Source organism: Amphiura filiformis, unplaced genomic scaffold (assembly GCF_039555335.1).
Source record: "Amphiura filiformis unplaced genomic scaffold, Afil_fr2py scaffold_41, whole genome shotgun sequence".
Taxonomy (NCBI): domain Eukaryota; kingdom Metazoa; phylum Echinodermata; class Ophiuroidea; order Amphilepidida; family Amphiuridae; genus Amphiura; species Amphiura filiformis.
The window spans coordinates 292,039-319,884 of NW_027305505.1; positions in this window are offsets into that span (position 1 = coordinate 292,039).

Below are 27,846 nucleotides of genomic sequence, written 5' to 3' on the forward strand. Positions count from 1 at the left end.
TCTTATTCTCATATTTATCTGATTCAATAGAACAGCCATAAAGTTCGGTACGATTCAGTACGTTTCTTCGACACTTGCAGCGATAGTTGTCACGTGGTCATTACTGCATAATTTCCAGAAATCATCCCAGCCATAATGCTGTGGGTCATGGTAACTCTGGAATTGGAACGACATTATTGTACCAAATCATCGTCTGGTAAATATGCGTTCTCATGATAGCTGGTATTTAGATGGCGGCAGACCCTCTGAGTGCACCTGTCTCTTCTTCAAGAGCCACCACCTAGCATCTGTTACATTTGTGTGAGGCAAACACCACTTGTATGCTTCAATAGCAGATAGTCTTTCGTCTATATACACCAAGCTGTGAAAATGCATACACTATTATGAGTCCAGTTCTTTCAGCGCCTGCCAAAACTATGCTGCTGGCAGTTTTGCCTTGCGAGCATATCCAGTGATGTCTGCCTCCGATAGAGCATGGAATCCAGAAAAAGACGCTCCCTTCCCAGCACCAAGACATATTGTAGATGGGCGCAAGCAGATTATTCTACGTTTTCTGCAACTCCTCTCTTTACAGACTTTTGGGAAGAGTTTATATAGCTAGGACGAGGATATCTGTATCTGTCAAATAAACTATGAGAGACATGGCACCATTTGCTGTGGTATTAATGCAATGTAAAATTGGCTTTTTCTTGGGAGCCTGAGAGACCTTCAACTTCTCTATGTGTGGCTTTTGCTGGGTCTCGTCAAGTAATAACAAGACCATTTTGCCATTTGCCTGAGGATTTTGTTACCTATATGTATATATATATAGTTCATCTTTATAGTCTTCAGATGGGCAAGCATATCCGCATGCACGTCTTGACAAATGATGTATTGGTAAACTTGGTGTTTGCTAGTCATTCTACATGTTATTGTTTTCAGAGACTCAACGAGAACACGAAATACACTTCATCATAAAGTGTATAATTTTGCCAGTACCGTTCTTTCAACGCCTGCCAAAACCTCTGCCATACCATCGATGCGATGACAGCAACACATTTTTCAGCAGATGTATCAGATTGTGCAGCAGTCTCACCATCCATTACCTCAGGCAGTGTATGTATTGTCTTTGGCACTCCTTCAAGGATTGACATTAAGCTAGTCTTGAATGTAGCATGAAGAAAGAAACAAACAGCTGCAAACAAAGATCTTGATACAACTGAACACTCATTGGTGTCAACCGCCTCTCTGAAGTCAATATCTCGTGCTCTCGAGACAATAAGCATGCGATCAAAGAGTGCCCAATTCTCCCTGAGTTATACCAGCTGATCGCCAATATTGACTTTCACTTTCATCCCAGCTGATGACCACATCTTGAGCTGCAGCATTGCATTGGAGCCTACAAATTCACATGTCCTGTTGTGATTCTGTCTTGAAGATATTGGGCAAATGTTTCTTTTTCTTATTGGAATTCGTCAGGCATAATTACTTTTGTAACGAAGTTGATCACTTTGTCACATTCCTTTGCAAACAAACTTTCTGAAATGGTTGATGATATGTGTGAGGAGAGCAGCATTCTCCTCCTGAAGCTAGGCCGTTGCTTATATGTGTTCATTGTGTGCTTTTGCTTTATCTGTGTGGTTATATCAGCAACTGTCTCTGCTTCTGTTTCTATACAAGCAAATTCAGGAGCAACCAGGGAAAAACTTGTGTGGGAAACTGGTACAAAAGCAATTATGCCTAACAAGCTGATACCTCTGCTGCAAAATGTGTTGCAATCATTGACAGTATAGTTTATCTCTAATCACGAGATACACTAAAAATATTAAAACGAGCTCTGACTTAGCATAAAATAGCAAGCCATTTTATAGAACGACACTGGCAAAAGTACGATGAGTCGGTGACTATGATGAAGTGCATTTGCATTAGAGATGTAGAAGGTCTCTCATGTTTCCAAGAAGAAAGCTAATTCTACATTGTATTAATGTCTCAGCACATGTCCATCTAGATTTATTCCCCAGATACAGATGTCCTAGTCTTAGCCATTAGAATGCTACCCAAATCTTTGTAAAGATAATCTTTTGTGACAGTTGCAGAAAACCGTAGGGTAATACCTACAATGGTTTGAGTGTCGGAAAGGCAGCATCTCTCTCTGGATTCCACGCACTATTGGGGCAGACATCACTTGGAGATTTGCTGGAAAGGCAAAGCTGCAGTTTTGGCAGACGCTGAAAGAACTTGACTCAGATAATGATATAGTGTATTCACTTTCACAGCTTGGTGTAGCAGAGAGATGCATCCGATGCAGTCTTGTCTGCCATTGAAGCATTTAGTAAGATGTAATTTGCCTCGCACAGTTTTAACAAATGTAGCAGATGTTAGTTGGTGGCTCTTGAAAAAGCTGCCGCCAACTGGAGCTTCACTTGTAGACATCATGAGACAATGATTTGGCACAATGATGTTGTCCCAAGTCCAGAGTTACCACGACCCCATCATTATGGCTGGGATATTGTTGATGTAAAATTCCTACCAGTGATGACAACTTTGCCTCCCGCTCCATCCCCCTGGGGCTCCATCCAGCTAGCAACAGCAGTGACCCATTTGTTGAAATGTGAATTTTTTAAGTCAAAATGTGACAATAATTGCTGCAATTAGTGCCGAAGGAATAATATACTGAACTGTACCATATTTTGTGGCTGTTCTATTGAGTCAAATGAATGTGAGAAAAAGAATGCGTCCCTATGTGTATGTACGGGGTTAATTACCATAATACCGTTTAATCCTTGATGTATTACAAAGCAAGTTCAGAGACGGGTACAAGTGGAGACTGTGGAGTAAAGTGTACAAGTGCAGTAACTTGTACAAATGACTGAAAGTTGCAAAAGTGAAACTAAAATGCATTTTCAATTCATTAGTAATTTACAGATATGTGAGCATTTCTCATTACAGGTGAAGAACTTTATACGACATTAAGAGCTAGAGTCATTGTTATCAATAGACCATAAATGGTAGCCATTTTGAAATTCTAGATAGCTGTTATGTCATTGTTCCCCTAGCAATCTGGCACCATGTTTTTGAACTTGTTGGTATTGAGAATGTGGATATTACCACTAAAATGAGAATCGTAGGATATTCACAACTCCAGTTATAGTGAAAAAGGTTAAAATGGCAGCCATTTTGAAGATGACTGCCAGTCTCATTGTACCCCTAGCAATCTGGCACCATGTTTTTTTAATTGGTTGGTATTGACAATGTGGGTATTACCGCTAAAATAAGACTCATAGGATAGTCGCAGCTCAAGTTATAGTAAAAAATGTTAAAATGGCAGCCATTTTAAAAATCAAGATGGCTGCCAATCTTATTGTTCCTCTAGCAAGTTGGCATCATGTTTATTGGACTCATAGGTATTGGAAATGTAGGTATTGCCACCAAAATTAGCCTCATAGGATATTCACAACTAGGATTATAGTAAAAATAATATCAAAAATGGCGGCCATTTTGAAAATCAAGATGGCCGCCCTCTGCCACACCTCAGATTTTTCCACCAAAACTTTTCTTGCTCTTTGGGACCTATAGAAGGTATCTAGATAGGTGGGATATTTTAATCATTCAAAATGCACGGGACATAATATCATACCACAACCCCCTGGACTACATGGCATAATTAGGAAATCAAAGCGCAACTATTATTTTAAAATATTTGAAAATGTCAAAAATAATATGCGGCAAACATGGAAGACAATCAACAATGTTATTGGCCGAACACAAAAACAAACGCTCTCAGACCAGTATAAACAGGACTCAGGAGCTATCACTAGTACAGCCAATATCCTGAAAATACCATTTTTATTCATGTTTTCACCTGAACGGTCATGGATCATCATAAATAGTCATGGAATATCATGAAAATTCCTGTAACAGGATTATAAGTTTGATTTTACAGATATGCAATGCCAAACATTTGGAAACCATTCCTGGAATATCCTGAAACCGACTTATAACTGTTTACGAGATGGGTAGCTATTTAAGAGGATTACACGGAGTTGTGAAAAGTTGTATTGTCACATGGTATTAGTGGTAATTGAGTTTACTTTACTCCAAGGACAAGCTTCAATCAAGTGAATTCTATCTTAAACATGAATGGTTGCCAAATATGTCCTTTTATAATGGCTTAATAGGATCAACTTTTTCTCCTTTTCATATCAAGTAAATGATGTTTGCAATTCAGTTAACCACAAATAATTGCTATGTCCACAAATCCTCTGTCAGGACATTCCAGGAAAACATTTTGACAGTTACAAGGGTTCTGAAATAAATTATCATGGTTTTTCCTTAATATTGTCATGTTTTTTCCTGATGGAATATTAAGCAGTCAGTGGTAATCCAGTGTAGGGATCTTTCATGTCCATTCAGGTAGATTCATGTAGATTCAGGAATTAAAATGGTATTTTCAGGATATTGGCTGTACTAGTGTATAATCACAGACCCAGCAGTCATATCAAACGAATTCAACGATTTCTTTGTTAATATAGAACCAAAATTAGCATCTCAAATTCATAACTTTGGCAAAAATTATCACGATTACCTAAGTAAACCATGCCAAAACAGTATGTTTCTGAAACCAACAGTCAACGGCTAATTTATGCGTTTGGCTTTAATTTAAAACAAAAGGAACAAAAGAAAACTGAAACAAAAGAACTGACACATAAAATGAAAGTTATGAAAAGTACAGAGAAGTAAAACCTGAAATAAAAACTGCTTTAAATAACGCTTCATTGAAGAAACTGTGTTGTCTCGTTGTTGCGCTTGTTGGAATCTTTTTGTGCCTTGTATAGGCCAGTTTGTCACTTTTAAAACTGGACCTTCGTCTATTCAATTGCTTATAACTTTTGTTCTGGAGGTTACACTGGATTCAATGTGGTGTAATAATGTGCAGGATCAGATAGTGCATCTATTAAAAAAACAAATTTACCCCAATATTGTTCAGTTTTTAAATTGTGATTATTTTTCCTGCTGGGTTGTTTGCTGGGTTGGGTGATTGGATGATAGAGAGGCTTTCTTAAGGCATGTCGGATGGAGGGGGCATAACCTACCGGAGTTTGCACTTAAATGTTGAGACAAGTAAAGCTGGCACACAAGAGGAATGGTATGGGTTTTTAAAAAGGGTATATCAAGGTTTAGGGTGTCATTTTGCCCCGTGTGCATGTTTTTTTCTCAGCAGGATCCATGGATATGAAATATTATTGGCTTCCATGACTCATTTCCCGTGAGAGCAATCTCTATTATTAAGAAGTACTTGGGAGTATTTAGTTAAATGGCTAAAATATGAAAACATGGCTCCTGTCATACCACTTGCCTCAGATTCTGTATATTCACCCACTCTTTTGTAATTTTGCAAACTCTATCAGTAACCGGGAAAAAACATCGTTGACTTTGTAACACGTTATAAGCATTCAATGTTATATTTACCTTCAGAGGTTTGTTTGTCGATTCTTCAGCTTGCTCCTTTGGGCCACTTCCATCGTTGTTGAATTGTATAAGAGGGCAAAGCAGTGGACAAATGGTACACAACAAAAGCTGTTAATAACAAAAGGAGTATTATTGCTTTAAAGGGTGGCACGGAAAAGACGAGTGCAAACAATAGGACACAAAAACATCAATAACAATTATTTTTAGGCACATTTCTTTGTCCATGTGCATTTTTTTCTAATGTGTTCGCGTTTAAGAGCTAGGGACTGTTAAATTTAAGAATAGGGTTGCCACGGTCAAAAATAAATTGTGTTTTTACTTTAATTGATGGACTTTTATTTCAAACTAATACACTTGGGTATCTTTAAGCAGTCACATTTGAAGTTTTGAAGCCGTGTTACAAATGAACATAATTTATAAATACTATTATGTCTTAACTTAAGATGAATGATGTGAAATCTCTTCACACGGAATATTTTATTAGAAAGAACATTAAGGGAGGACAGCTTTTATGGTCTACTTAGCTCAGCAATGCTTTGCTGTCTTCGATAATGGTTCATGTACGCCAGAGCGTTCGATAGGAACAAGCGAACAGTATACGAGTTTGCTGATATCTATCGGAGCGTTCAGCAGAGCAGCAGATTATAAACACGGTCGATGGTAAAACCATAATCAATTTCCTTTGTGTTCAGTAAGTACATAACGACCCACTCATCAACTACTCAAGTGGTCGTTAAATAAGCATGTCTGGGGTCGTGTCTGCGGTCAATAGAAAGTCAATAATGTGTGTAAATTTATGTTTACATAAAGTGCTGTAATTAGGTTTCAAGGGGTTGTTAATTCAAGCATGGTCGTAAAATTAATTCGATCGATATTTTGGTCAACGCGTGGTATCGGAGCCGAGTGCACAATTGAGCGGAGCCTGACAGAGTTTGCTACAGGCTTTTATGGGTTTGGGCTTTGATAAAAGCCAGGTACTTCTCCGATACGATGCGCTATCGAAGACAGCAAAGCATTGCTGAGCTAAGTAAACCATAAAAATGCCCTCCCTAATCTGATCTTAAATTTGATCATCTGTAGTGTTTAGTGTTTTTGACTTAAGAAGACACATTATAACCGCAATTTAGAAAGATGTTGCTGTGTTTGCTCATTTTTAGCCACTTCACCCATTTATTATTATGCATTATATCGTAATACTGACCAAATACATTTCCTTAGTGCAGCCGAAGAAGACACATTGATGGTCAGTGTTACACTATTATATAGATAAAGCTATGTGATGAAAAGATTTGTCTTCTAAGCAACTTCAAATTGTGCAAAGCCTACACGATTTGGCCTTAAAGCAGAGTATCTAGGTTTTGCAGATACGACATAAATAAATTAATAATATCTTACTAATCAAGCCACTTTGAGGCATGGTTTTTGGTGAATATATAGAGTAGAACATAACAAGTTAATGTACCAATTTTCTCAAAAATGGCGATTACGTCATTATGTGGCACGGCCGACGAACTGAGTCCACCCTAGAAAATGGCAAAGAACCAAAACAGATCTCCAAAATAAACAGTAAGAAAGCTAGAACCAGCTAGATGAGAGACACAAATGTAAACACATAATGGTGTGCACCATTGTTTTCATCCTTCCAAGTGTCAAGTTATTTCGGTCACCAGAAAACGAAAACCATTTCATTTTGACTATTACATGAACACCATTAAACTTAGTTCTGTTAAATCCATTAAATATCATGATTTTCGAATAAAAGTATGGATCTATACATAAATTCCCGTTGATTTTAGGTTAATGCGTGCATTGCATCATGGGAATGAGCCATAACATTTACGTTACGTTGTTGATGTTGGCAGATGATGAGTCGGCGAGAGAGTCAATGAAACATTGTTGTACATGTTGCGATACACCTAGGACGATATGTAACTATTCGTTTCTTTAGCTTCAAGGGTCAGTTTGCTTCAGATTAGCCATCCTCAGGAACCAACTGAAGTTGGACAACTTTACATTTTCCGTTGCGTATGATGACAATGTGTGTACTGACTGTGTTCAGTGCACGAGTGCAGAATTCGACAGCATGCACTTCTCCTTCTCTATGTCTTTGTTTGTCAAAAGCCTATTCAGCAACTGGATGCATGTTCAATATGCATTGCAATTTCATGATTTGCAACATGGACTACTAGTACCATGTATGTATGTAGCCGATCCTGTGTAAGTGAAGGACGTGATAAAGATTCTGATGAGCCTGAATGGTGAAGTACATCAAGTAGACTAGTCAGGTGCTATATAGTACATGTACTAGTACATGTAGTAGTGATCAAAGCATTACTTCACATGCTGGGCAAATAGGAGCAAATGGCATGAATGGGGTGCAAATGTACATGATAAAAACATGAAAAGGGGGAACAGCATGGAAAATCAACGGAGCATTCAGGAATGGTTTACTCGAGAACTCTAGCTTCCATGGTATGGGACGGCGATAAACTGGAAATGAATTGATGGCAGCAGGCAGCGGGAATCAATTCAAGAAGAAATACCATCGCATGATCGATAGCTCTTTTTTGCGATGTGACACCTGAAATGAGACCCATCAGAAACAATGTCTCTCATTTTTAAAAGTGTTATTGCACCTCATATAGACTACTGTGATGTAATATGGTCTACTTGTAATGTTAATGATATGGATATTGTTCAAAAACTTCAGAACAGAGCTGCCAAAATTATCACTGGCGCTAAATGGTCTGATTCTAGTTCAAACGCACTGTCACTTCTGGTTGGGATTGTATTAAGCAAAGGTGTGATTATCATGACGTTGTTACAATGTTCAAAATTATGAATAACGACACGGCACCCTATCTAAGTGATCGTTTTAATATGAGAAATAATGAGAGATATAACCTTCGTGGCTATCGGGCGCTAAGCATTCCTAAACCTAACACAAATTTTAAGAAGAGAAGTCTTAAGTTACCGGGGTGCTGTGTCTTGGAATGCTCTAGATGACCATCTAAAAGCTGCCCGTAATGTTAAACATTTTAAATACTGCTTTAACCATGTTGATAGTATTATATGAATGATTTTTATTTATGTGTCATAGAAATGAAATCTTGACTTCTTGCTCCTGTACAATATGATGTTCCTTAAATGTGTATTAGTTTAGTGCAATTTGTAAAATCGCCTTAATTCTGGATTTGATGTAGACTTTTGTCAATGTGCTTTAATTTTCCTATATTGCTGGTGCTTTTCTTTTAATTAATATTGTTGTACATTATAATATAGCTTATAACCTATTTTAAATTTTAAAAACCGCGTCATTGTGTTATAGTAAATTGCTTGGGAAAAGAGCTGTGGATGCATGCTTGTGGATTTAGGATGAAGGTGCGCTATGGGAGTAAGATGTGGGTGCAAGGGGTGTGTGGTTATGTGGGTGTGTGGTATTTATAGGTGTGCTGGAGTTGGGGTGTACTTGGGGTGTGTATAGGCGTTTGTAGTGCGAGTGTGAACTTGGTGAATGTGTAAGTGGTATTCAGATATATATGTTGCAATATAAGGTCTAGAACTTTTATTTTATTCTGGTGATTATATTTATCTTCTTGGCTGTTTTCTTAGATTTTGATGTCATGCTGAGTTTTACTGTGTTTTAAAAAAATGTGTATATGCCACGGACATGTGGAAGAACAATGACTTTTATATTGAACATGTTTTACCGGGAATAAATAAACATATTATTAGTATTATTATTACCTTTGACTGACATTCAAAGTTGATGAAATGTCATCGCATTGTTATGTAGTTGATCATGTACTGCATACAAGTAGTAAATGGTGTTCATTAAGGTGGTACTACACCCTCTGATAAATTTTGTGACTAATTTCGCATTTTTCTAAAAATTGCTACGAATTGGTAACAAAAGTTATGTATATTATAGGGGCAAGGAATCCAATTACTTCATTGAAATTTCAGTGATTCAAGACAAGTGGTTCATTTACAGTAAGAAATTAGGTACATTCTAGCGGTACCTCTTTTCTTAACGTACCGTTTGTCTAGAGTCACTGAAATTCAAGTGTATTAACTGGAATCCTTGCCCCTATAATATACATACATTTGTTACCAGTGTGTTATTATTTTTGAGAAAAATAGTCACAAATGTATCAAGGGGTGTAGTACCACCTTAAGTCAGGGATTTTCAGGTAATACATTTGTGCCCAGGTACCCGACGCATTTTTCGGGCGGATAATATGGTACCCAAATTTTTTTCACAAATCTTTTATTCATTTTTCGGTTTCAGAGTGTCTCTGGACCTACACGTAGAGCTATTTTTTTTTATAAATGCTAGGATCATTCATGGTTGACTTTGTATTCATGTTCAATTGTTCATACTCTATTAATGATTTCAAAATGCATTGAATTTGTTTTTATATTGAAATCGAGTACCGGTATAACATGAACACAAATAATCACTTTGCATAAAAAAAAACCATAATTTTTCATTTTTTTTGTAAGTTAACCATGAATGATCCTAGCATTTAGCTCTAGGTCTAGGGACACACTCCAATACCGAAAAAAATATTTTTTGTTACAATTTCGGGTACCTGGGCAGGGAATGTCCTGCCCGGGTAATGTAATCTTGGGCGGGAACCCGCGAGCAGTGTTTATAAAGTTTAAAATTATGGAATGTGTATTATAGTTTATTGTAAATCGTTGTAAATCGAGGTGGTGGACTATACTGTGGGGATTTTGCAGATTCCTAAAGGCATGTTTATTTGAAGCAGGATGATCTAGGAGGAGCATTGTAAGTGCCGGCTGAAAAAACATTTGGGTCAGGTTCCGGGAGGGGGCTCTGCAAGTTGTCATTTTGCATTTAAAAAAATTCTGTCTTAATATAATTATATTGATATAGCGCACATTAAATATACGCTTTGTTTTTCCATAGACTATGTTTAGAGTCTGGTTTTTCTTGGTAAACTGTCAGATTCCATTTTTGAAAGTTCCACAAGATTTGCTTGGAAAGAAAAACGGCCATTTTATGGCTGGTTTGGGTGTGACTGAGAGGTGTTTTGTATTAAACCATCATGCACACACTGTTTGAAGTGGAAATTTTAATCACACAAAATGAATATTTGAGCCGCTTACATCTCAGTTTGAATTGACACCTATTTGATTATTTCATGGAATGGTATCATTCAAATGAACAGGGGTCAGCAATGCGCATTTCAAGGGCGGCTTCCTGAGGCTGAATTTGCACCCCATAAAGGCGCTAAAGTCAAATGAAAATTACATGTGTGTGAATGCCCAATTTCTTGTGACGGTGCCACCTATGATTATATGTCATTAAAATTTCCAATCAAAAGAAAATCAGCTGTTTCCAAAAATATGCTTGCTCCAAATCTTATGCACAGTTTACCCAGTATTTTAGCCACAAACAGTTTTTTGCTTGTCCTCGACTGGCGGACTGTCTTGACACTCCCAACCGTAGAACTTTTTTAAAATATTTTGTTAGTTTTAATTTGTATTTTTCGAATGAGGAGTGTCCCTGGACATAGAGCTAAATGCTAGGATCATTCATGGTGGACTTTATACAATATACATTTTGTATCTTCAATATAATAATTATGTAAAGTTATTATTTGTAGGCCTATTCATGTCATTAGTCTATTGACAGATTTCAAAATGGATACAAATCCAATGCATTTTGAAGTGGCAATTATAACTTTGCATATTGAAAACACAAAATGTAACTTTATTAATTTGTTGCAAAGTCAACCATGAATGATCCTAGCATTTAGCTCTTTGGTCCAGTGACACTCCAAATCCAAAAAAAATCAATTTTTTTGGACAATTTCTGGAATTCGTCAAAAAACTAGGGGTGGAACTTTACTCGAACGTGGGACTTTACTATAAACTATACTATACTATACTATACTATACTATACTATACTATACTATACTATACTATATAATACTATACGTACTTTGTGTACAAAGTATAGGCCATGTGGGCAAAATTGGGTGTGTATTTACAAATTTGGGTGTGTAAAACATTCCCTACACGGCTGGCTGCCTAAGCCCTTGATATTATACTACAATACTATACTATACTATACAGTACTATACTATACTATACTATACTATACTATACTATACTATACTATACTATATTATACGGTACTCCACATTTTACTTTAGGGACTTGGAAAAAGAAGAGGTATGGAAAACATTTCTAAAAGTGATATATGGACAAGCAAGCAATATTTTTTGGCATAAGTAAGCCGAAACCATACAAAATGTGAAACATCCATCTTTTTTAACCCTGTATACACCATGGAAGTAGCCTATCACTATTGTTAACCAAAATGATTTTGCTGTAAAAATAAATGTCATTAAATAGAAATTATTTAATATAAAAAACAATGGTTCAATCATGTCTGTAGGGAAAAAATATTTAGGCCACATAAAATTAAAAATTAATTTCACATCCCCATGTTCTGGGAAAAGTGAGGAGGTGTTTTTGTATAATTATTGTAATTTACAATGTTATATTAAAAGAAAAGGAGCAGAAGAAAATAAAATAATAATCAAATTTATTTCCCTAAAAGACTTCAATTTATTCAATACTGTGTCCACTTTCCATGTTCTTATATGTTTGTAGATGTAGCTGATCCTGGATCAACACATAGTGTTCATACATGTACTTGATATGTAAATCCACAATACAGGGCCCATTCACAAGGGAGGGGGATCAGGGGAAATGAGAATAAATGTTTCCAAACAGGGAATATGAAGGAAAAAACTTGTAGAAAAACAGCCAAAATCAGGACAAACTCTTTGAGAGAGCAATTATTTTTGGCACATGCCCTGTGTGTCTAACATGTAGTTGTACGCATTGACTGACTGGCTATACAATATGGGGATATTATAGTGTGCATGCAGTGTGACCATGAATATTTCTTTATTGTAACCACCTCTTGCCTTCCCAACGACCTTATAGTTGAAATATTTCTCTTGGATATTTGTCAAGGAAATATGGAGAAAAACTTTTGTTTGTGTTAAATGCTAGGAACCCTGAAATGGTATGACGTTCTGAAGGGCATGTGGGGCTATTTTCTTTGGAAAGGAAATCTGGGGGTGAGGCTAAGAGTGACCAGATTCCATTGTTTTTTTGTTGCCTACATGTATCTGAAGTGAAGTTGATAATATTTGTGCCCACACCCCCTTTATGCACATCAGCAAATATAAAGTTATGTTGGCACTGTCAGTTCTAAGGGGCAGAACCCTTTCCCTGAAATTTGAAAGTAAACAAGGTTGTTAAGCATTGGATATGTTGAAGGGCCATGATGATACCTAATTAACAATCTTTTTCAGTTTTCAATCAATTTCAATTAAAAAAAAACCCTCCATGACCCACACATTTAGTGGAAAACAATTTGACCCCTTTATTAGCCTATGCCAAACCTATCACAATCCTCCACTTATTTGGGACCCCTCCTAAGAAACTGGCAGCACCCTGATGACATTGTTGAGTTCAAAAAGCTTACCCAAGCACTGAATACCAGTATGAATGTTGAGTCCACCCCAGACCCCAGTTTTAAATAAGTCACCAAAAATTCAGGGCAAGTCAAGTCATCTCAAGTCACTTGACATCACTGTATGGATGCAAGTCACTAAATATCACTTGCCTCATTTACTTCAAGTTACAAGTCATGTTATAAACTGCCCTAGACTCCCAAGCAATTACCAAGGGCTTGGTGTATAAACTATAAAGTGGTTGAAGCGAAAATGTAAAAAGCAAAAGTCAGAAGTGTAAAAAGCATGTCAGAATTTTAGAAAAGTATTTAGAAAGTGTTTATGGATACTTTTGAAAATGGGTATGTTCTTGTGTGTGGGTGTGCACTTGCGTTTCTAGGTGTTTGTGCTTTGTGCTTTGCAATTTTTAAAAGTTGAAACAAAATTCTGACTTCGTTTACACTTCCGGCTTTTGATTAATTTTTTTTTGGTTAGGGTTAGGATGTGCATAAAGGGTCAACAGGTTACTATGATCCTGATTGAATTTAATCTAGTACTCTAGGCTGTATGGGGGAGTTTGTGGCCATCTCTGTTTTACTCAGTCAACCATGATTTTATTGTTGTACAAGTCAAGGGGTTTCAGAAAAACTTGGGTGATTGATCTGAATTTTTTCTATAGAGTGCGTTTTTCAAAATGGCCGCCAAAATTATTACTTTTGACAATGTCTCAGTTTCTGGAGTGCGTAGAGACACGATTTTGGTGTCTATACCTATGTTTTTACTACCAATGAATCCAATAAGACCAGTTGTTTAGTCACTGGCACCTCCTTTGAGGCAGCCATATTGAATTTCAAAATGGCCGCCAAAAGTTTATATTTATAACTTAGTTATTTATAAGCAAAGAACCATAGTTTTGGTGGCTATACTTTTGTTTGTAAGGTCTAATAGTGTCCAATGGGAGCATTAAGAATATCTTAGTTTAACATCTACATGATTTTGTCCATACTTAAAATGCATTTTATATGGTATAATACTATTCAAATCAGACCTAAGCTCACATGACTATTAACCGGACAGTTTCGTCTGGTCGACAGAGTTTCTCAGGAGCCTCCAAAACTGCCAGTATTAGGCATTAGGCAGTTAAACTTAGGTTGTGATTGAAAGAAAACCGTACCAATTACTTACAGAATACACTGCATTTTACCATTGCTGCACGGCAAGGACAGGTTACATGAGCAAATTTGCCGCAATAACACACCACACTCCAACATGGCTCCAGTGATCTCCATGATTTCGAAAGAAGAGGGTTTCCATTTTCATGTAGAAAACCATAGTCTGGTGGATCTAGATCCGCTGTTTGGACGTTGAGTTGCGTATCTAGAACATGCATGGTGGCATATGCATTGAAGAATGCACGGTAGATGTGAGGTTCCAAACCTTTAGATGTTGGTGGCAGACTCTGGTGTGAAGCTGACTTTGAGAAGTGAAACTGATGTGCTCTGAGTTGCAGAAAATGACTGGACTAGTTTCCAGCATCTATGACTTGCACTATTAGCAAGTACTATTCTGCCTGCTGGATAGAAGAAGGAGTTGCTGTGCCAAATCCTTGCAAGTAAACCACAGGGTTGGCCTTGAGGGCTGCTTTCTTTGTACCTGTTTTAGTGTTGATGTCACATCCTGCGAGGTTATGTAGCGCAGGAAGCACTGTGCACATCTGAGGGCCCGATCTTCCATACAGAATGTTGAGAGGGACAAAATGGGTAGTGTTGCCTCTCCCTGCGCTTACCCACAGTTCCTGAAGACCCTCGTGAAGAAAGGTAACCATATAAAACAGCAGGGTAACTGTTACATCAGTATCGTTGGATATAACAACGCATGTTTTGTGACCAGCTCGGACACAATGTAGGACATACATGGATATACGGAGATCTATGAATGGCCAAGTGGTTCAAAAAACGCGTAAGATAAACGTGCTGCATGTTATATTATGTTCCATTATGGATCTTTATACACTTCCATTTGTCACTGTCAATGCATAGCTTGCTAAGAAAAGTTGGCTCTTTATGCATTTCCATGGACCTATCACGCAAGAATGCATACACTGGTGTTTCCAGCAGCAGTTTATTTTGGCTTGACGGTCAGAACGTTGACATGTCCTTTGGAATTGGTGTAGATACCTCAATTGAGCTCAGTACCACTGGAGTTGCGCTGCATCTCCTCAACCTCTCTGTATCTTTCACCGATGGGTCGTCATGGTAAATGTCAAAGATATAATCACATCTGCCATGGTGATGATACAGAGAGGTTGTTTCTGCAAACTTTGAGAGTAGATCAGAGAAACTTGCAAGTCCTGATAGAGGCACTCTGCGTATTGCTGCCATGACATCTATCAGGAAGCCTGAATCATCTTTATGCCGGTAGCAATAGTCATTGGGCTTGAGGGTTTCCTCTAATTCCCGAACAAATTGGCTCTTTTCTGGTTTGGTCATTAAACCGCTATCACCAAACAGCAATGGGGAAGGTATGACACCTTGTTTATATATGCCAGAAGATCATCAGTGCCAAGACCTCTATCTCTAGCCACTTCGATGGATTTGTCAGTCATATTCATGGCTGCGATGACTTTCTGGACTGTTCTCTTGGGTTTGTCTTAGATTGAGGCTATTGTTTTGAGATTCCCTCTGGGAATAGTGTCTCTCAGTTTTACAGATTTCTTGATTATCTTTCACTGTGGAAAGCCTGATATGGTAGTATTTTGGGGTTCCTTGACCCTAAAAAGATATATTTAGACACCAGCGTCAGGTCTATAAACCTCTAACGCTAAGATAAAGTCAAAAGTAGTCAATTTGGCGTTCATTTTGAAAAGCGACCTCAATAGAAAAGCTAATCATATTCTATAAGTCTATACTAGTAGTTTTTTTGGGTTCCTTGACCCTGAAAACGTATGTTTAGACGCCAACGTCCGGTCTCTATGACTGGCTGAGATAAAGTCCGGTCTCTATGACTGGCTGAGATAAAGTCAAAAGTAGTCAGTTTGGCGGTCATTTAGAAAAGCGCCCTCAATAGAAAAGTTAATCATATTCTATTAGTCTATACTAGTAGGTTTTTTTTGGTTCCTTGACCCTGAAAACGTATGTTTAGACACCATCGTCCGGTCTCTATGAACCTCTAGAGCTGAGATAAAGTCAAAAGTAGTCAACTTGGCGGCCAATTTGAATAGCGCCCTCAATAGAAAAGTTATTCATATTCTAAGTCTATACTATTAGTTTTTTTCGGGTTCCTTGACCCTGAAAACATATGTATAGACACCAAAATCATATCTCTATGAGCCTCTGGAGCTAAGATATACTCAAAAGTAGTTAATTTGGCGGCCATTTTGAACAGCGCCCTCTACAAAAAAAGTTAGGCATATTCAGATTGATCACCCAAGTTTTTCTGAAAGCACTTGACATATACAACAATAAAATAATGGTTGATTGAGTAAAACGGATATGGCCACGAACTCCACCATTGAGCCAGGAGTATAGGGTTTTCTGATATCGTATATATGACCCTGCATTAGGGGGTTGTCATTTTCTTCGGAAGGGTCCCAAATATACAGGGGGAGGGGTCATACATTTCCGGACACAGAAAATAGGGGGTCATAAATGTTTTGATGACCAAAGTGTAGGAAGTTTCAAGATGACCACAGATTTTTTTAGTATTTATTTTATTCAAAACGACTGATTTCAATACAATTATAGCCTGCCGGGGGGTAAGGTGTATTGGTGGTGGTGGTGGGGAGGGGGTGGGTCATAAAATTGTTGCCGTAATAGGCTAGGGGGTCGCTTTTTTATTGACGCTGACTTTTTGTTAATTTGCCCCCCCCTTCCGAAGAAAATGATATGACCATCGGACTGATCTACTATCCCCAGTGGTGGCGCTACATTTCTTTCCCCCCGTCCCCCCCCCCCCCCCATTTTTGAGGCAACTTGACACCCCCCCATCACACACTTCAAATTTTTCCTGCAACTTTATGCAAAATTGGTTGATTCCCCCCAAATTCACTTCCCCAAGACCCCTCCCGAAAAAAAAGTTCCTGGTGCTGCCACTGACTACACGTAAGATTCATACACTGAGGGAAATTGTATATACATATAACTTATAAGAGTGCACACCAGTAAATACAAGTCTCCTACACCCTGGGAGAAAAAAAATCAGTGTTTCAAACGATGAAACGTGCAAGAAGACTAAATTAAATACATTAGGCCTGGGAAATAGATTCTTTGAGAAAAAATGAGCAGGATCCGACTTTTTATGACGCTTTGGCTAAACTTTCAAGATGTGTTACATTTCAGAAACACCAAGCTATTCGTAAGGTGGCGTAGGCTGCATGGGATGGATGTCTTCATCTGACCTTCAACTTGCAGAAAGGGTACGTTTTGAAGAACTGAGTCGCTCTGGAGTCAAGTAAATTACGTTTTCCCGGACCCTGTTTGTACACAAAGTCAATGGGGCCTATTTACTGGTGTGCACCCATAAGCTTACTGGAAAACTGCCTTTTACATGTACTGCCTTTTACATGTGCATGCTTCTTCATGTAAAGCTGTTCTTATTTGAATTTTATAGTGGGAAATTAAACACGATAGTGGACAATATATTGCCGGGATATATTGACATGAAATCATTTATTTTTGTCCAAAGAAACTGAATATAGTTAGTACGGCGTAATTCGCTGTTTACATAGTTTGTAAACCTGTCCATGTGCCCGGTCGACGGTCCACGTGTCATCAAAGATCTTATACAATGAGATGAGACACTTCGCACAATTAACGTGCGAACGGCCTATACCGATGTGAAGACAGTGCAATGAGTCGCATTTGCCTAGTCTCGGGCCAGACTGTGTGAACGACGAGTGTCAGGATCACATACTGATTGTGTAGGAGACTAGTACGGGGGTCACATTTTCTGTGCTCAGACTAGCTCCGGAGTGTCGCGGGCTTGATGTCATTGTTTACGTGTATCGCGAGTTGTCACCACAGCTGTCAAATCGACACCTTGGCTCAATCCTATAATGCAACGCGAGCGCAAAACTCAAGATCCAGGCACGCTAAACGAAACGCTCACAAAATGTCGTTTATTTTGCTATTTACTGTTTTTTTCTTCTTGGAATTACCACTGCGGTAGGTTTCTTAGGATCCCTTTTATCAATATAAAGTGAAATGTTCCCATTCAATTTCCTGCGAAATCTCCCTGTACCCCTTTAATGCACCTGTGGAAATCACCAAAGCGCTGTATCTTGTCCTGAACATGATTTATCTTGAGTTTGGTAGCTGCCTCTGGAGTGGTACCTCCAGACACAATTTTGAATGCCTGGAAGGTGTCCAGAGACGACCTACCAAATTCATTATGCCCTATTCTGATCTGCAACATCGGGAACGCTTGTGCCAATTGAACTTGGTCCCTCTTACATTACGTAGAGAACAGCTTGACCTTTCATTGTGTTTTAAGTGAATTACCGGTGCGTATGACCTGGACAATAACAAATATGTCAAATTTTGCAACTCTGGGTCTGGGTAAGGCCATCCCACCACGAGATCACCGGCTGCTCCTCTTCTTCCTTTTTTGTAGGATTGAGGCATTTAAGTCATTTTTTTTCAATCACATTGTATCTTTGTGGAATCAGCTTTCCCCTAGTACTAGGTATCTTTTTCGATTTTTAAAACTAATGCTGTTCGTTTTTTAACTCAAAATTTGAATCAAATTTCGAAGCCAACAGTAATTGCACGTGGTTTTCTTCATGTATCTGCACTATGTGCAGGTCTACTTAGAGGGGGGGTGGGGGGGGGGGGGGTGAGGGAGGCTTATTTTTGGTCTCGAGGTGGGATAGTCTTAGAGGTGATACGCACATATTCGTCTGCACCGGTATCAATGTGTATTTAACCTATTATAGACATGTATATATATTATTGTAATCTTTTCCGAATGTATTTTGCTATTTTATATTTAACTGTTATTATAATATTGTGCAATCTCCAGTGTATAGGGTCAAATAAATAAATAAATAAATACATAAATAAATAAATCAACAAATAAATAAATAAATACATATTCATATAGAACAGATTTTCAAGCAACTAGATTTAGAAGAAAGAGGTATAACATCGATGGAGAATGGTTAACCGACCTAAGGTTTGCAGATGATGTAGCCTTTACATCACCATCAGTTAAAGAACTGGAAGTTCAGCTTAATAGTTTGAATACTGAGAGCAAGAAAATTGGACTAAAAATACACAAAGGGAAAACGAAATACATGACCATGACAGTAGAAAATCCATTGAAATTGGCTATGAACCGATAGAGAAAGTAGAGAAAAAGGCAAGACAGTCAAGATGGAAGACAGCGCAAGAGAGGAGGTCTTACTGAGAATAAAGGCTGGCTGGTGTTGTTTTGGCAGATACAAAGACATCCTTTGCGATACAAAGCTACCAATGGCATTGAGGAGGCGTATAGTGAGGAGGCGTATGTACAATCAATGTGTGTTCTCACCATGACTTACGGTGCTGGAACCTGGTCGACATTTAAAGATCTGGAACAAAAACTCATCACAACTCAGCAAACCATGGAAATATGCATGTTAAACATACATTTACGAGATAGAATCAGGACAGTGACTTAGAAGATGGCGAGATCTCTTGGGCAAGGGATGCAAGGGATAGACAAAAATGGAAGATTCTTGAATAGAGCTTTTGATTTGATTTGATATGTTTGACAACACTGGATAACCCCAGGAAGCCTCTATTGAAGCTTATTTCCATTGGGGTCCATTTAAAAACCGGAACGGGTTGGGAACAGTCAGGGGTTAATTACCCTACTCTTTTCGAAACTGGCTGCGAGATACATGGACAGGTATGGCTCTCTGCACACGTGTCCGACGGCTTAACGTCCCCTCCGAAGGACGGGGTACTTTCATGCTTCATTTACCCAATTCTAAATGGACCATGGGAGAGCGGAAGTCTGAATTTAATCTACAGATGTTGCCAATTAATTTCAGACTTTTTTTTCCAAGTCAATACCCCAGCAAATCGCCACCGCCAGGAATTGAACCCGGGACCTCATGCACTAAAGGCAAGTGCTATTACCATTGCGCCACGCTCTCCCATTGCGCCACGCTTCATACTAGAGAGGATGAAACAGCCTAGGTGAGGCTTGGTGAGGTGATGTGAGACAGCACAATAAGGATGTCAAGATATTAGATCGCGAAAGCAGATGGTTTGAGAGAGGGGGAAAGGAAGCGATTTATGTCAAATGATAGCAGCCTTCGCTTAATAAGAATATACTACGACACAACTTGGCAGGGGCCTACTGTTCAGCTATCAAAAAGATCCCTGAGAGGTTTGGCTCTTCTTCGACCTGTGACACAACATCCGCTTCACAGGTCAACAAACTTTTACCACTTTAACATCAGTGGGCCTGATGATGCATCCGAGATAGTGAAATATAGTGAAATAAAGTGAAATATCGCGGTTTCATTATCTGTTTATAAACCTTGTTTCCATTATATGTTATTTAAATATCCAGACCTACGAAGTATTTAATTGCCTTCAAGGTCATATTTTTGTTTGGACAAAATTTGCTTCAGACAAAATGAGTTGATAAATAAAATTTATATTCGTGACAGGCACTATTTTGGAATTAAAAGTGCTCAAACCCATTACAGGTGAGCGTAGAAACAAATTCAAAGTATAGACCTCTGGAAAATGCAACCATTACTGATAGTTTCACGGCATAACCCCCACTTACGATCATTGGGTATACCGATCATCAGACGGATAATTTGTCATGGTTTCAACTTATATATGTATACATATGCTGTAGTGTCAACATCATGACAAACCTAGCCAAAAGTGCTCAACCACATTTTGTGTTTTTAAACTACAGCATGTAGTTTTCACTGTTTGATTTTATATCTTATAAATGTAAAAAGGAAACAATATAATATACAACAATAAAATTGTAAAAACAAGCTAACATGTACGATGACAAAAATGAAGGCCGACAGGAGCGCATAACACCAACGACAACACAACGTAAGAAATGTCATCGTACTTGATGCATGGAATAAAAATGACATGGCATAGAAAACAATAAGAGTCAACAGAGTCCTATAAGTCAAATAGATGCGTTTTCAGAGCACGCTTGAATGACCCAAGAGTTTTAATGGAACGCAGTCTAAAGGCAGCTTGTTCAATTCCATAGATGCTGTTGCTAGGAATGCCCGACTCCCATAGGTGGCAGTTCTGATGTTCTTGACGGATGTTTGTTTTTTTCAACAAAGGGCTCTCAATAGCAGACGACATGAGACACCGCGCCGGTTTTTAGATGGTAATTAAGTCCATAATGTACTGTGGAGCCAGCCTGTGGATGGCTTTAAACGCGAGCAAGACGATATTGAACAGAATCCTTCTTCTGATAGGCAACCTAGGTGCGAAGGACGGGCGTTATGTGAACATGCCCGCATACTCTAGTCACAAATCTGGCTGCAGAGTTCTGCACTCTCTGAAGCTGATCGAATATGATCTGAGGCAGCCCATACAGATGACTATTGCACGTGTCTAATCTTGAGATCACCAAAGCATGGACAAGTGTCTCTGTTGAAGCTTGAATGTAGGATCTGAGTTTGCCGATGTTATATATGGTAAATGACGCATTTCTACAGGTGTTATTAACATGTTGGTTCATCGTGACATGCTGGTCGATGACAGCCCCAAGATTACGCGCAGATATTGACGGCAGCATCTCTAACTTGAAGATATGGAGTTACAGGCGAAGAGTTGAAACGAGATGTCATATGTAAAATGTCCGTCTTTGAGTCATTGAGCATAAGATGGTTTCTTATCATCCAGCTACGGATATCAGCGACGCACTTTTCAAGGACAGACACGCTCACGTCCATATCTTGATGATCGAAGCAACAGTATATCTGGCTGTCGTCAGCGTTCACCATGCACTCTTGGGCGTGTGCTTTAATGATTTCTTCAACCGGCGCAGAGTAGCATGAGAATGCCATTGGTCCGAACACGGACCCCTGTGGAGCCCCCCGCTGAACATACTTCCACTCCGAGCAAACGCTGTTTATCGCAACGCATTGTTGACGTTCGTGGAAGTAAGATACCATTCAGTGAAATGCTGTTCCCGTGATACCAAATCGGTTACTGAGACGTTGAAGCAGAGTTTGTGGATTGAGCGTGTCGAACGCAGCCGTGAGATCGAGTAACACAACAATGACGTTCTGATGGATATCAACTGCTCTGAGGATGTCATTGGATAATCTTACTAGCGAGGTCTCCGTGCTATGTTGTTTGCGATATGCCGATTGTCGATCGCCTTCCAATTTGTTTTCATTGACATACTTCTGAATCTGGTTGCTTGCGACACGCTCAATAACATTGAACAAGAAGGGTAAGTTCGATATCGGTCTGTAATTATGTAGCACATCCGGATCCGAGTTCACTTTCTTTATCAAAGGAGTAACGCGGGCACGCTTGAGACATGATGGAACAATCCCTTGAAGAAGCGACATGTTTACTATTCCTGTAATATCAGGCAGGGAAGTGTCAAGAACTTCCGGCTTTGCGAGGATACTGGTTGGCATAGGATCTAATCCGCAAGAAGTCTTGGCAGAGTCACTGATTATCTTGCGAAACAATTCCTCATGAACTTCCTCAAACGAGCTAAAACTTCAAGATTCAACAACATTAACTGAAACAATTGGAACATCAGTGCTGCTAAGTTTATCGTGAATCTTTTCGATCTTACCGTCAAAGAAACCGTGGAAATCCTCAGCTAGAGACTCTAGCGAACAATGGGCAGGGAAAGTTTTTACTGGCTTTGCGGAGGTTAGCTTGTCTGCGAAACGAAACAACTGTTTTGACTACAGTCTTTGATCTTAGATTTGTAATGGTCTTTCTTTGCAAGGATTTGTGATAATTTCCGCAATGTTCTTGGAAGATCTCTTTGTCAACCTGAAGGCCGGATTTTTAATCTTCCTTTCTAGACGACGCTTCTTGCGTTTCGCTTCCCGAAGAATGTCATTGTACCAATGAGATGAGACGCTCAACTTCCGGAGCATGGTTATCAGTGAGTCCACGCAGAATCAAATCATATTTTTGAACTAAGGTTTCGAGATCACCAGTGTTTTCGTCTTCTTTGCTTATATCAGAAGACAAAATGTCACTGCGAAGGCTGTTTAAGTTGATATCCCTATATTTGCAAAATTTGACAATATGCTTTTAGGGCGAGACACATTCAGATCACACCTGACAGCAGAGTGATCAGATCGCATTCCGTAAATAACAGATGGATTTGTAAGAGGATCGTCACATTCACGTGAAATGATTAAGTCTAAGGTATGTTCACGCTTGTGAGTGCTACCGGATATGTGCTGTATCATTCCAGCTGAAGAGATAATGTCATGCAATTTGCATCATAGTCATCACCACAATCCATATGAATGTTAAAGTCACCCGCGATCACAAGTCTCCCTGGATGAAGGGAAAGAGATTCAGTGACGAAAATTCCTCCAGAAACAGAGATGTGGCAATAGGATGTTTCTTTTAGCGAGTTGGTCGGTAGATAACAACGAGACGGATGCATGAGTGATAGTTGGATGTTAAAACAATATCAGAATATTCAAAAGAGCAAAAACTTTTTTTTGTCTGTCCCTGAAGAAGAGTAGTTTATCTGCTCGAAACGTCGGTTTTTTGTTGCTGTCTGTTTGGTCTGCTTATGTGCACTGTGATTTTCAACACTAGTACACTTTTGTACTGTTTTCCTGACACTTCTGTGGGCTAATTGACAATTTTTCGCCATCAAACTTTGCCTGTACCTACATTCGTTGCTTGCTTCTGTATGTCTGCTTATGTGCATAGTGATTTTCATCACTTGTTCCAGTGCACTTTTGTATTCCGATTGATCCCTGTTGTTTTTTGCAGGTTTAACACTTCTGTGGGCCCTGGAATTGGTAATTTTTGGCTATCGAACTTTACCTACTTCCATGCCTACATTTTTTTTTGTCCCCCAGTGCATACCGTCTAGTCTGTATTCTGTTTCTCCACATCAAGTTGGTATACCTTGCTCTCTTTCTTTTCAGTTGTTCGTATATTCAAGGCATCCTCTTGTATCATTTATTGATCATTGATGTGTTTTGTGTCCTCGACCGTTACTAATAGTTTCACAGCATAACCCTCACTTACGATCATTTGGTGTAACGATCATCAGACGGATAATTTGTCATGCTTTCAACTTAACAGAAATGCATATACATGTATATACATTCTGTGGTGTCAAAACCATGACAAACCTAGCCATTACAGCACAGTCTCTACTCCAAAAGTAGTCGAAAGTGCTCAACTACTATAAATAGTGGGAGCGTAATATAATAAGTATTATTTGTCAGGTGACTAACTTTGGAATTAAAAGTGCTGCTCGATCCCATTACAGGTGAGCGTAGACTAATATTTTGCATCTCTAATGTACAGTGTATATGCACAAACGAATACTAATCTTTAAAGGGAACAGCCGGACGATTGTGTTAAAAGGATATATTGTAGTACTTGCCTTTCTTGTTACATTGACGGTATTGTTAGAATCAAACACTTTTGCTAATTAGTGTAATTAATTAATTAAAGTCATCAGTGGAAGTCGCCATGTTTCGACACTTGTGCTGTAGTGACGTCACATTGCTCACATTGGGCGGGCGTTGAGGTCTTGTGATAAGCGATATTGGCAACACGGAAATCAGCGTACATTTGCAACCATGACTGTTTCAAAATAGCCCACCATAGTGATGCAGGTAACTCTGAGGTTATGCATTGAATTGTTTTGAATGAGGAATACTACGGGAACCATGTAGCTATTAAAGATGGAGAAGCAATAGATTATGTAACGCATTGTTCACTTGTGCCGATTTAATTTCCGACAAGCTATTCATCGAAAGGTACATTTTGTTCGGGACAAAGGGCTTCCGCCATTAAATCGGTAATCTGACCTGACAGTGTATTAACGCTCTACCTAGCAGGCTACTGTCAATAAGTGATCAAACGAAAGTCGCGTAAAAGCGCCTACTGGAATGAATACATGTAACATAATAAGTACCGGTATAGGCCTATATAAAAGTTATATTATTTTAAGTATATAGGAGATTGGCATAAACAGTGGTGTACCGAAGGGGGGGGGGGCAGCTCTTCTGTGAGAGGTCTTGGGAGGGGATGAGGGAAGGGAGAAAAGATAAGGGGTGATACTTTAGCAAGGAAAGAATAAGTACAGAATGACACATAAATGTAGGCCTTATAATAATTATTATAGAAACTAAACACAGCCCCACCCCGCTCCCACATAGGCCTAACACAAATATCACTATAGGCAGTCATTCGATGATGTCAATGACTTTATGCGTTACGTAATTCACAAGTCGCCCAATTTCGAAAAGTGGATGTTGGATGTACACTCTCATGAATATTGATTGGCAACATTTTCCAATATGTCAGCGCTCAAATGGCCGCCCTCGATACCGGGATATTTAAAGATATTTTAATTTTATATCTTTACAACGGAGAGGTTTTTTGTACTTTAAACGAACCATGTATGTTTATTAATTCATAAACAATGATAATAGGGCAAACTTAACATGACCGGCTGATCCATTTATGACCCCTTCGCTTGGTTCTAGTTTACCGTCCGCAAACTACTAAGGAAAAACAACGTACCGCACCTATATTTTTCTCTGAGTTTTCATCATTCTTTGAGGAAATTGCAACTGTTCCTGATCATCTTTTAATCGCCGGAGATTTTAATTTTCACATGGACAATCTTCGTGACAGAGAAGCTGCTAAATTCGCTGATTTTATTGATTCAGTTGGAATGTTGCAACATGTTTCAGGTCCTACCCATATAAAAGGACATACACTTGATCTTATTTTATCTAGCATGACAGACAGTTTTGTTTCAAATGTCTCTAGTTCATTTTATCTACCATTTTTTCTTCTTTACATATTGCTCGCCCAGAACCACTGAAAATGGAAATAACTATGCGCAAACTTCGTAACATTGATTTTGATGTATTTCGTTCTGATATACTTAATTCACCTCTTTATACCTCGCCAACTTCTGATCTGGATTTGTTAGTCGCTCAATACGATACTGTTCTTAATGATATAAAGGACAAACATGCACCACTTATCACCCGCACAATAAGATGTCGACCAAATGCGCCATGGTATAATGATGACCTGAGAGAGATGAAACGCGAGTCGCGGCGACTTGAAAGATGTTGGATTTCATCCAAACTGGAAATTGACAAACAAATTTTCAAAGATCACTGCAAAGATTACAACCTTGCAATCAAGCATGCTAAGCAAACTTAACACCAAAAACAATTTGCGGACTGTGATTCAAAACATCTCTTTCAGAAATGAAAGGATGATTTACGCCGATGATACACAAATTTATGTCATTTTGAAACAGGATGATTATGCGTCTCTCATTCCCAAACTTGAACGCTGCATCACTGATATAAAAGCATGGTCTACTGCAAATGACTTGAAGCTAAACGAAGATAAAACAGAGGTCCTTCACATCACATCGAAGTTCAGAAAATCATCTTCCTTATATTCTGTGAATATTGCAAGTGTACAAGTAGAACCTGTGAAATCTGCCCGTAATCTGGGAGTCATTGTTGCAGATGATCTCAGCATGGATCTTTACATCAATAATATATGTCGCTCTGCCTCCTTTTCTCTGTACAAAATTGGTCGCATTCGAAATTATCTGGATGAAAAGTCAACTGAAACTTTAGTTCATGCTTTTATCACATGTCATCTTGATCGGTGCAACAGCCTTTTATATGGCCTTCCTGACTCTCTCATCTCAAAGCTTCAACGAATTCAAAATTCTGCTGCTAGACTTGTTTCGCGTACTCGCTTCCATGATCACATCACTCCTGTACTGCAAAAACTTCACTGGCTTCCTGTCAAATATCGTATTATGTACAAAATTCTTCTTCTCGCTTATAAAGGGTTTCATGGACTTGCTCCAGACTACCTTGCTGATTTGATTCAGGAATACAAACCTCCTCGAAATCTACGATCATCCTCAAAATGCTATCTCGTCTCTACATCAGTTGCTACTATTTCATATGGATGGACAGAGATCTTTTTATTTCGCTGCTCCTGAACTTTGGAACAATTTACCATATAATGTAAAAAACTCTAAGACTCTTGTACAATTTAAATCTTCCTTAAAAACACATTTGTTTACTCTAGCATTTTGTGACAATTGATTTATCTCATGTTTTACTTTGTTCATTTATATCACATGCATAAATTGTTTATAGGTTGTATTGTGTAGGTATTGTTTGTTATTTGTTTATTCATGTTTTAAGCGCTAAGGGACTTCGGTGTAAAGCGCTATATAAGAGTCGTATTATTATTATTATTATTATTATTATTATTATTATTATTATTATTATTATTATTATTATTATTAAACTTTAGAAGACCTCAACTAACATGTCACTAGACAGGTCATAGGTTCTGGCCTTGTCATACTGCATTGTTTTCGTTTGTGCATGGAGAGCTTCTTTTGATGGGGCACTACCAGAGAGTAGTTATTCTTGAGAGGGAACTCTATTCACGTGGTTTCTTTTCCAACGCTAAAAGATCACGAATTTTGGTGGTTTGAAAATGAAAAGTGTCCGCACTATCGATTGATTACGTAACTGTTATGAATAATTTATTAGGTTTTTCAATGCAATCGCCTCGACCCATTTTTTTTTGCAATTTTTATTCTACCAGCTTTACAATTGTGTGCAAAGTGAGGGTGCTATTTACACATATATTTCAATTTAAAATTAAC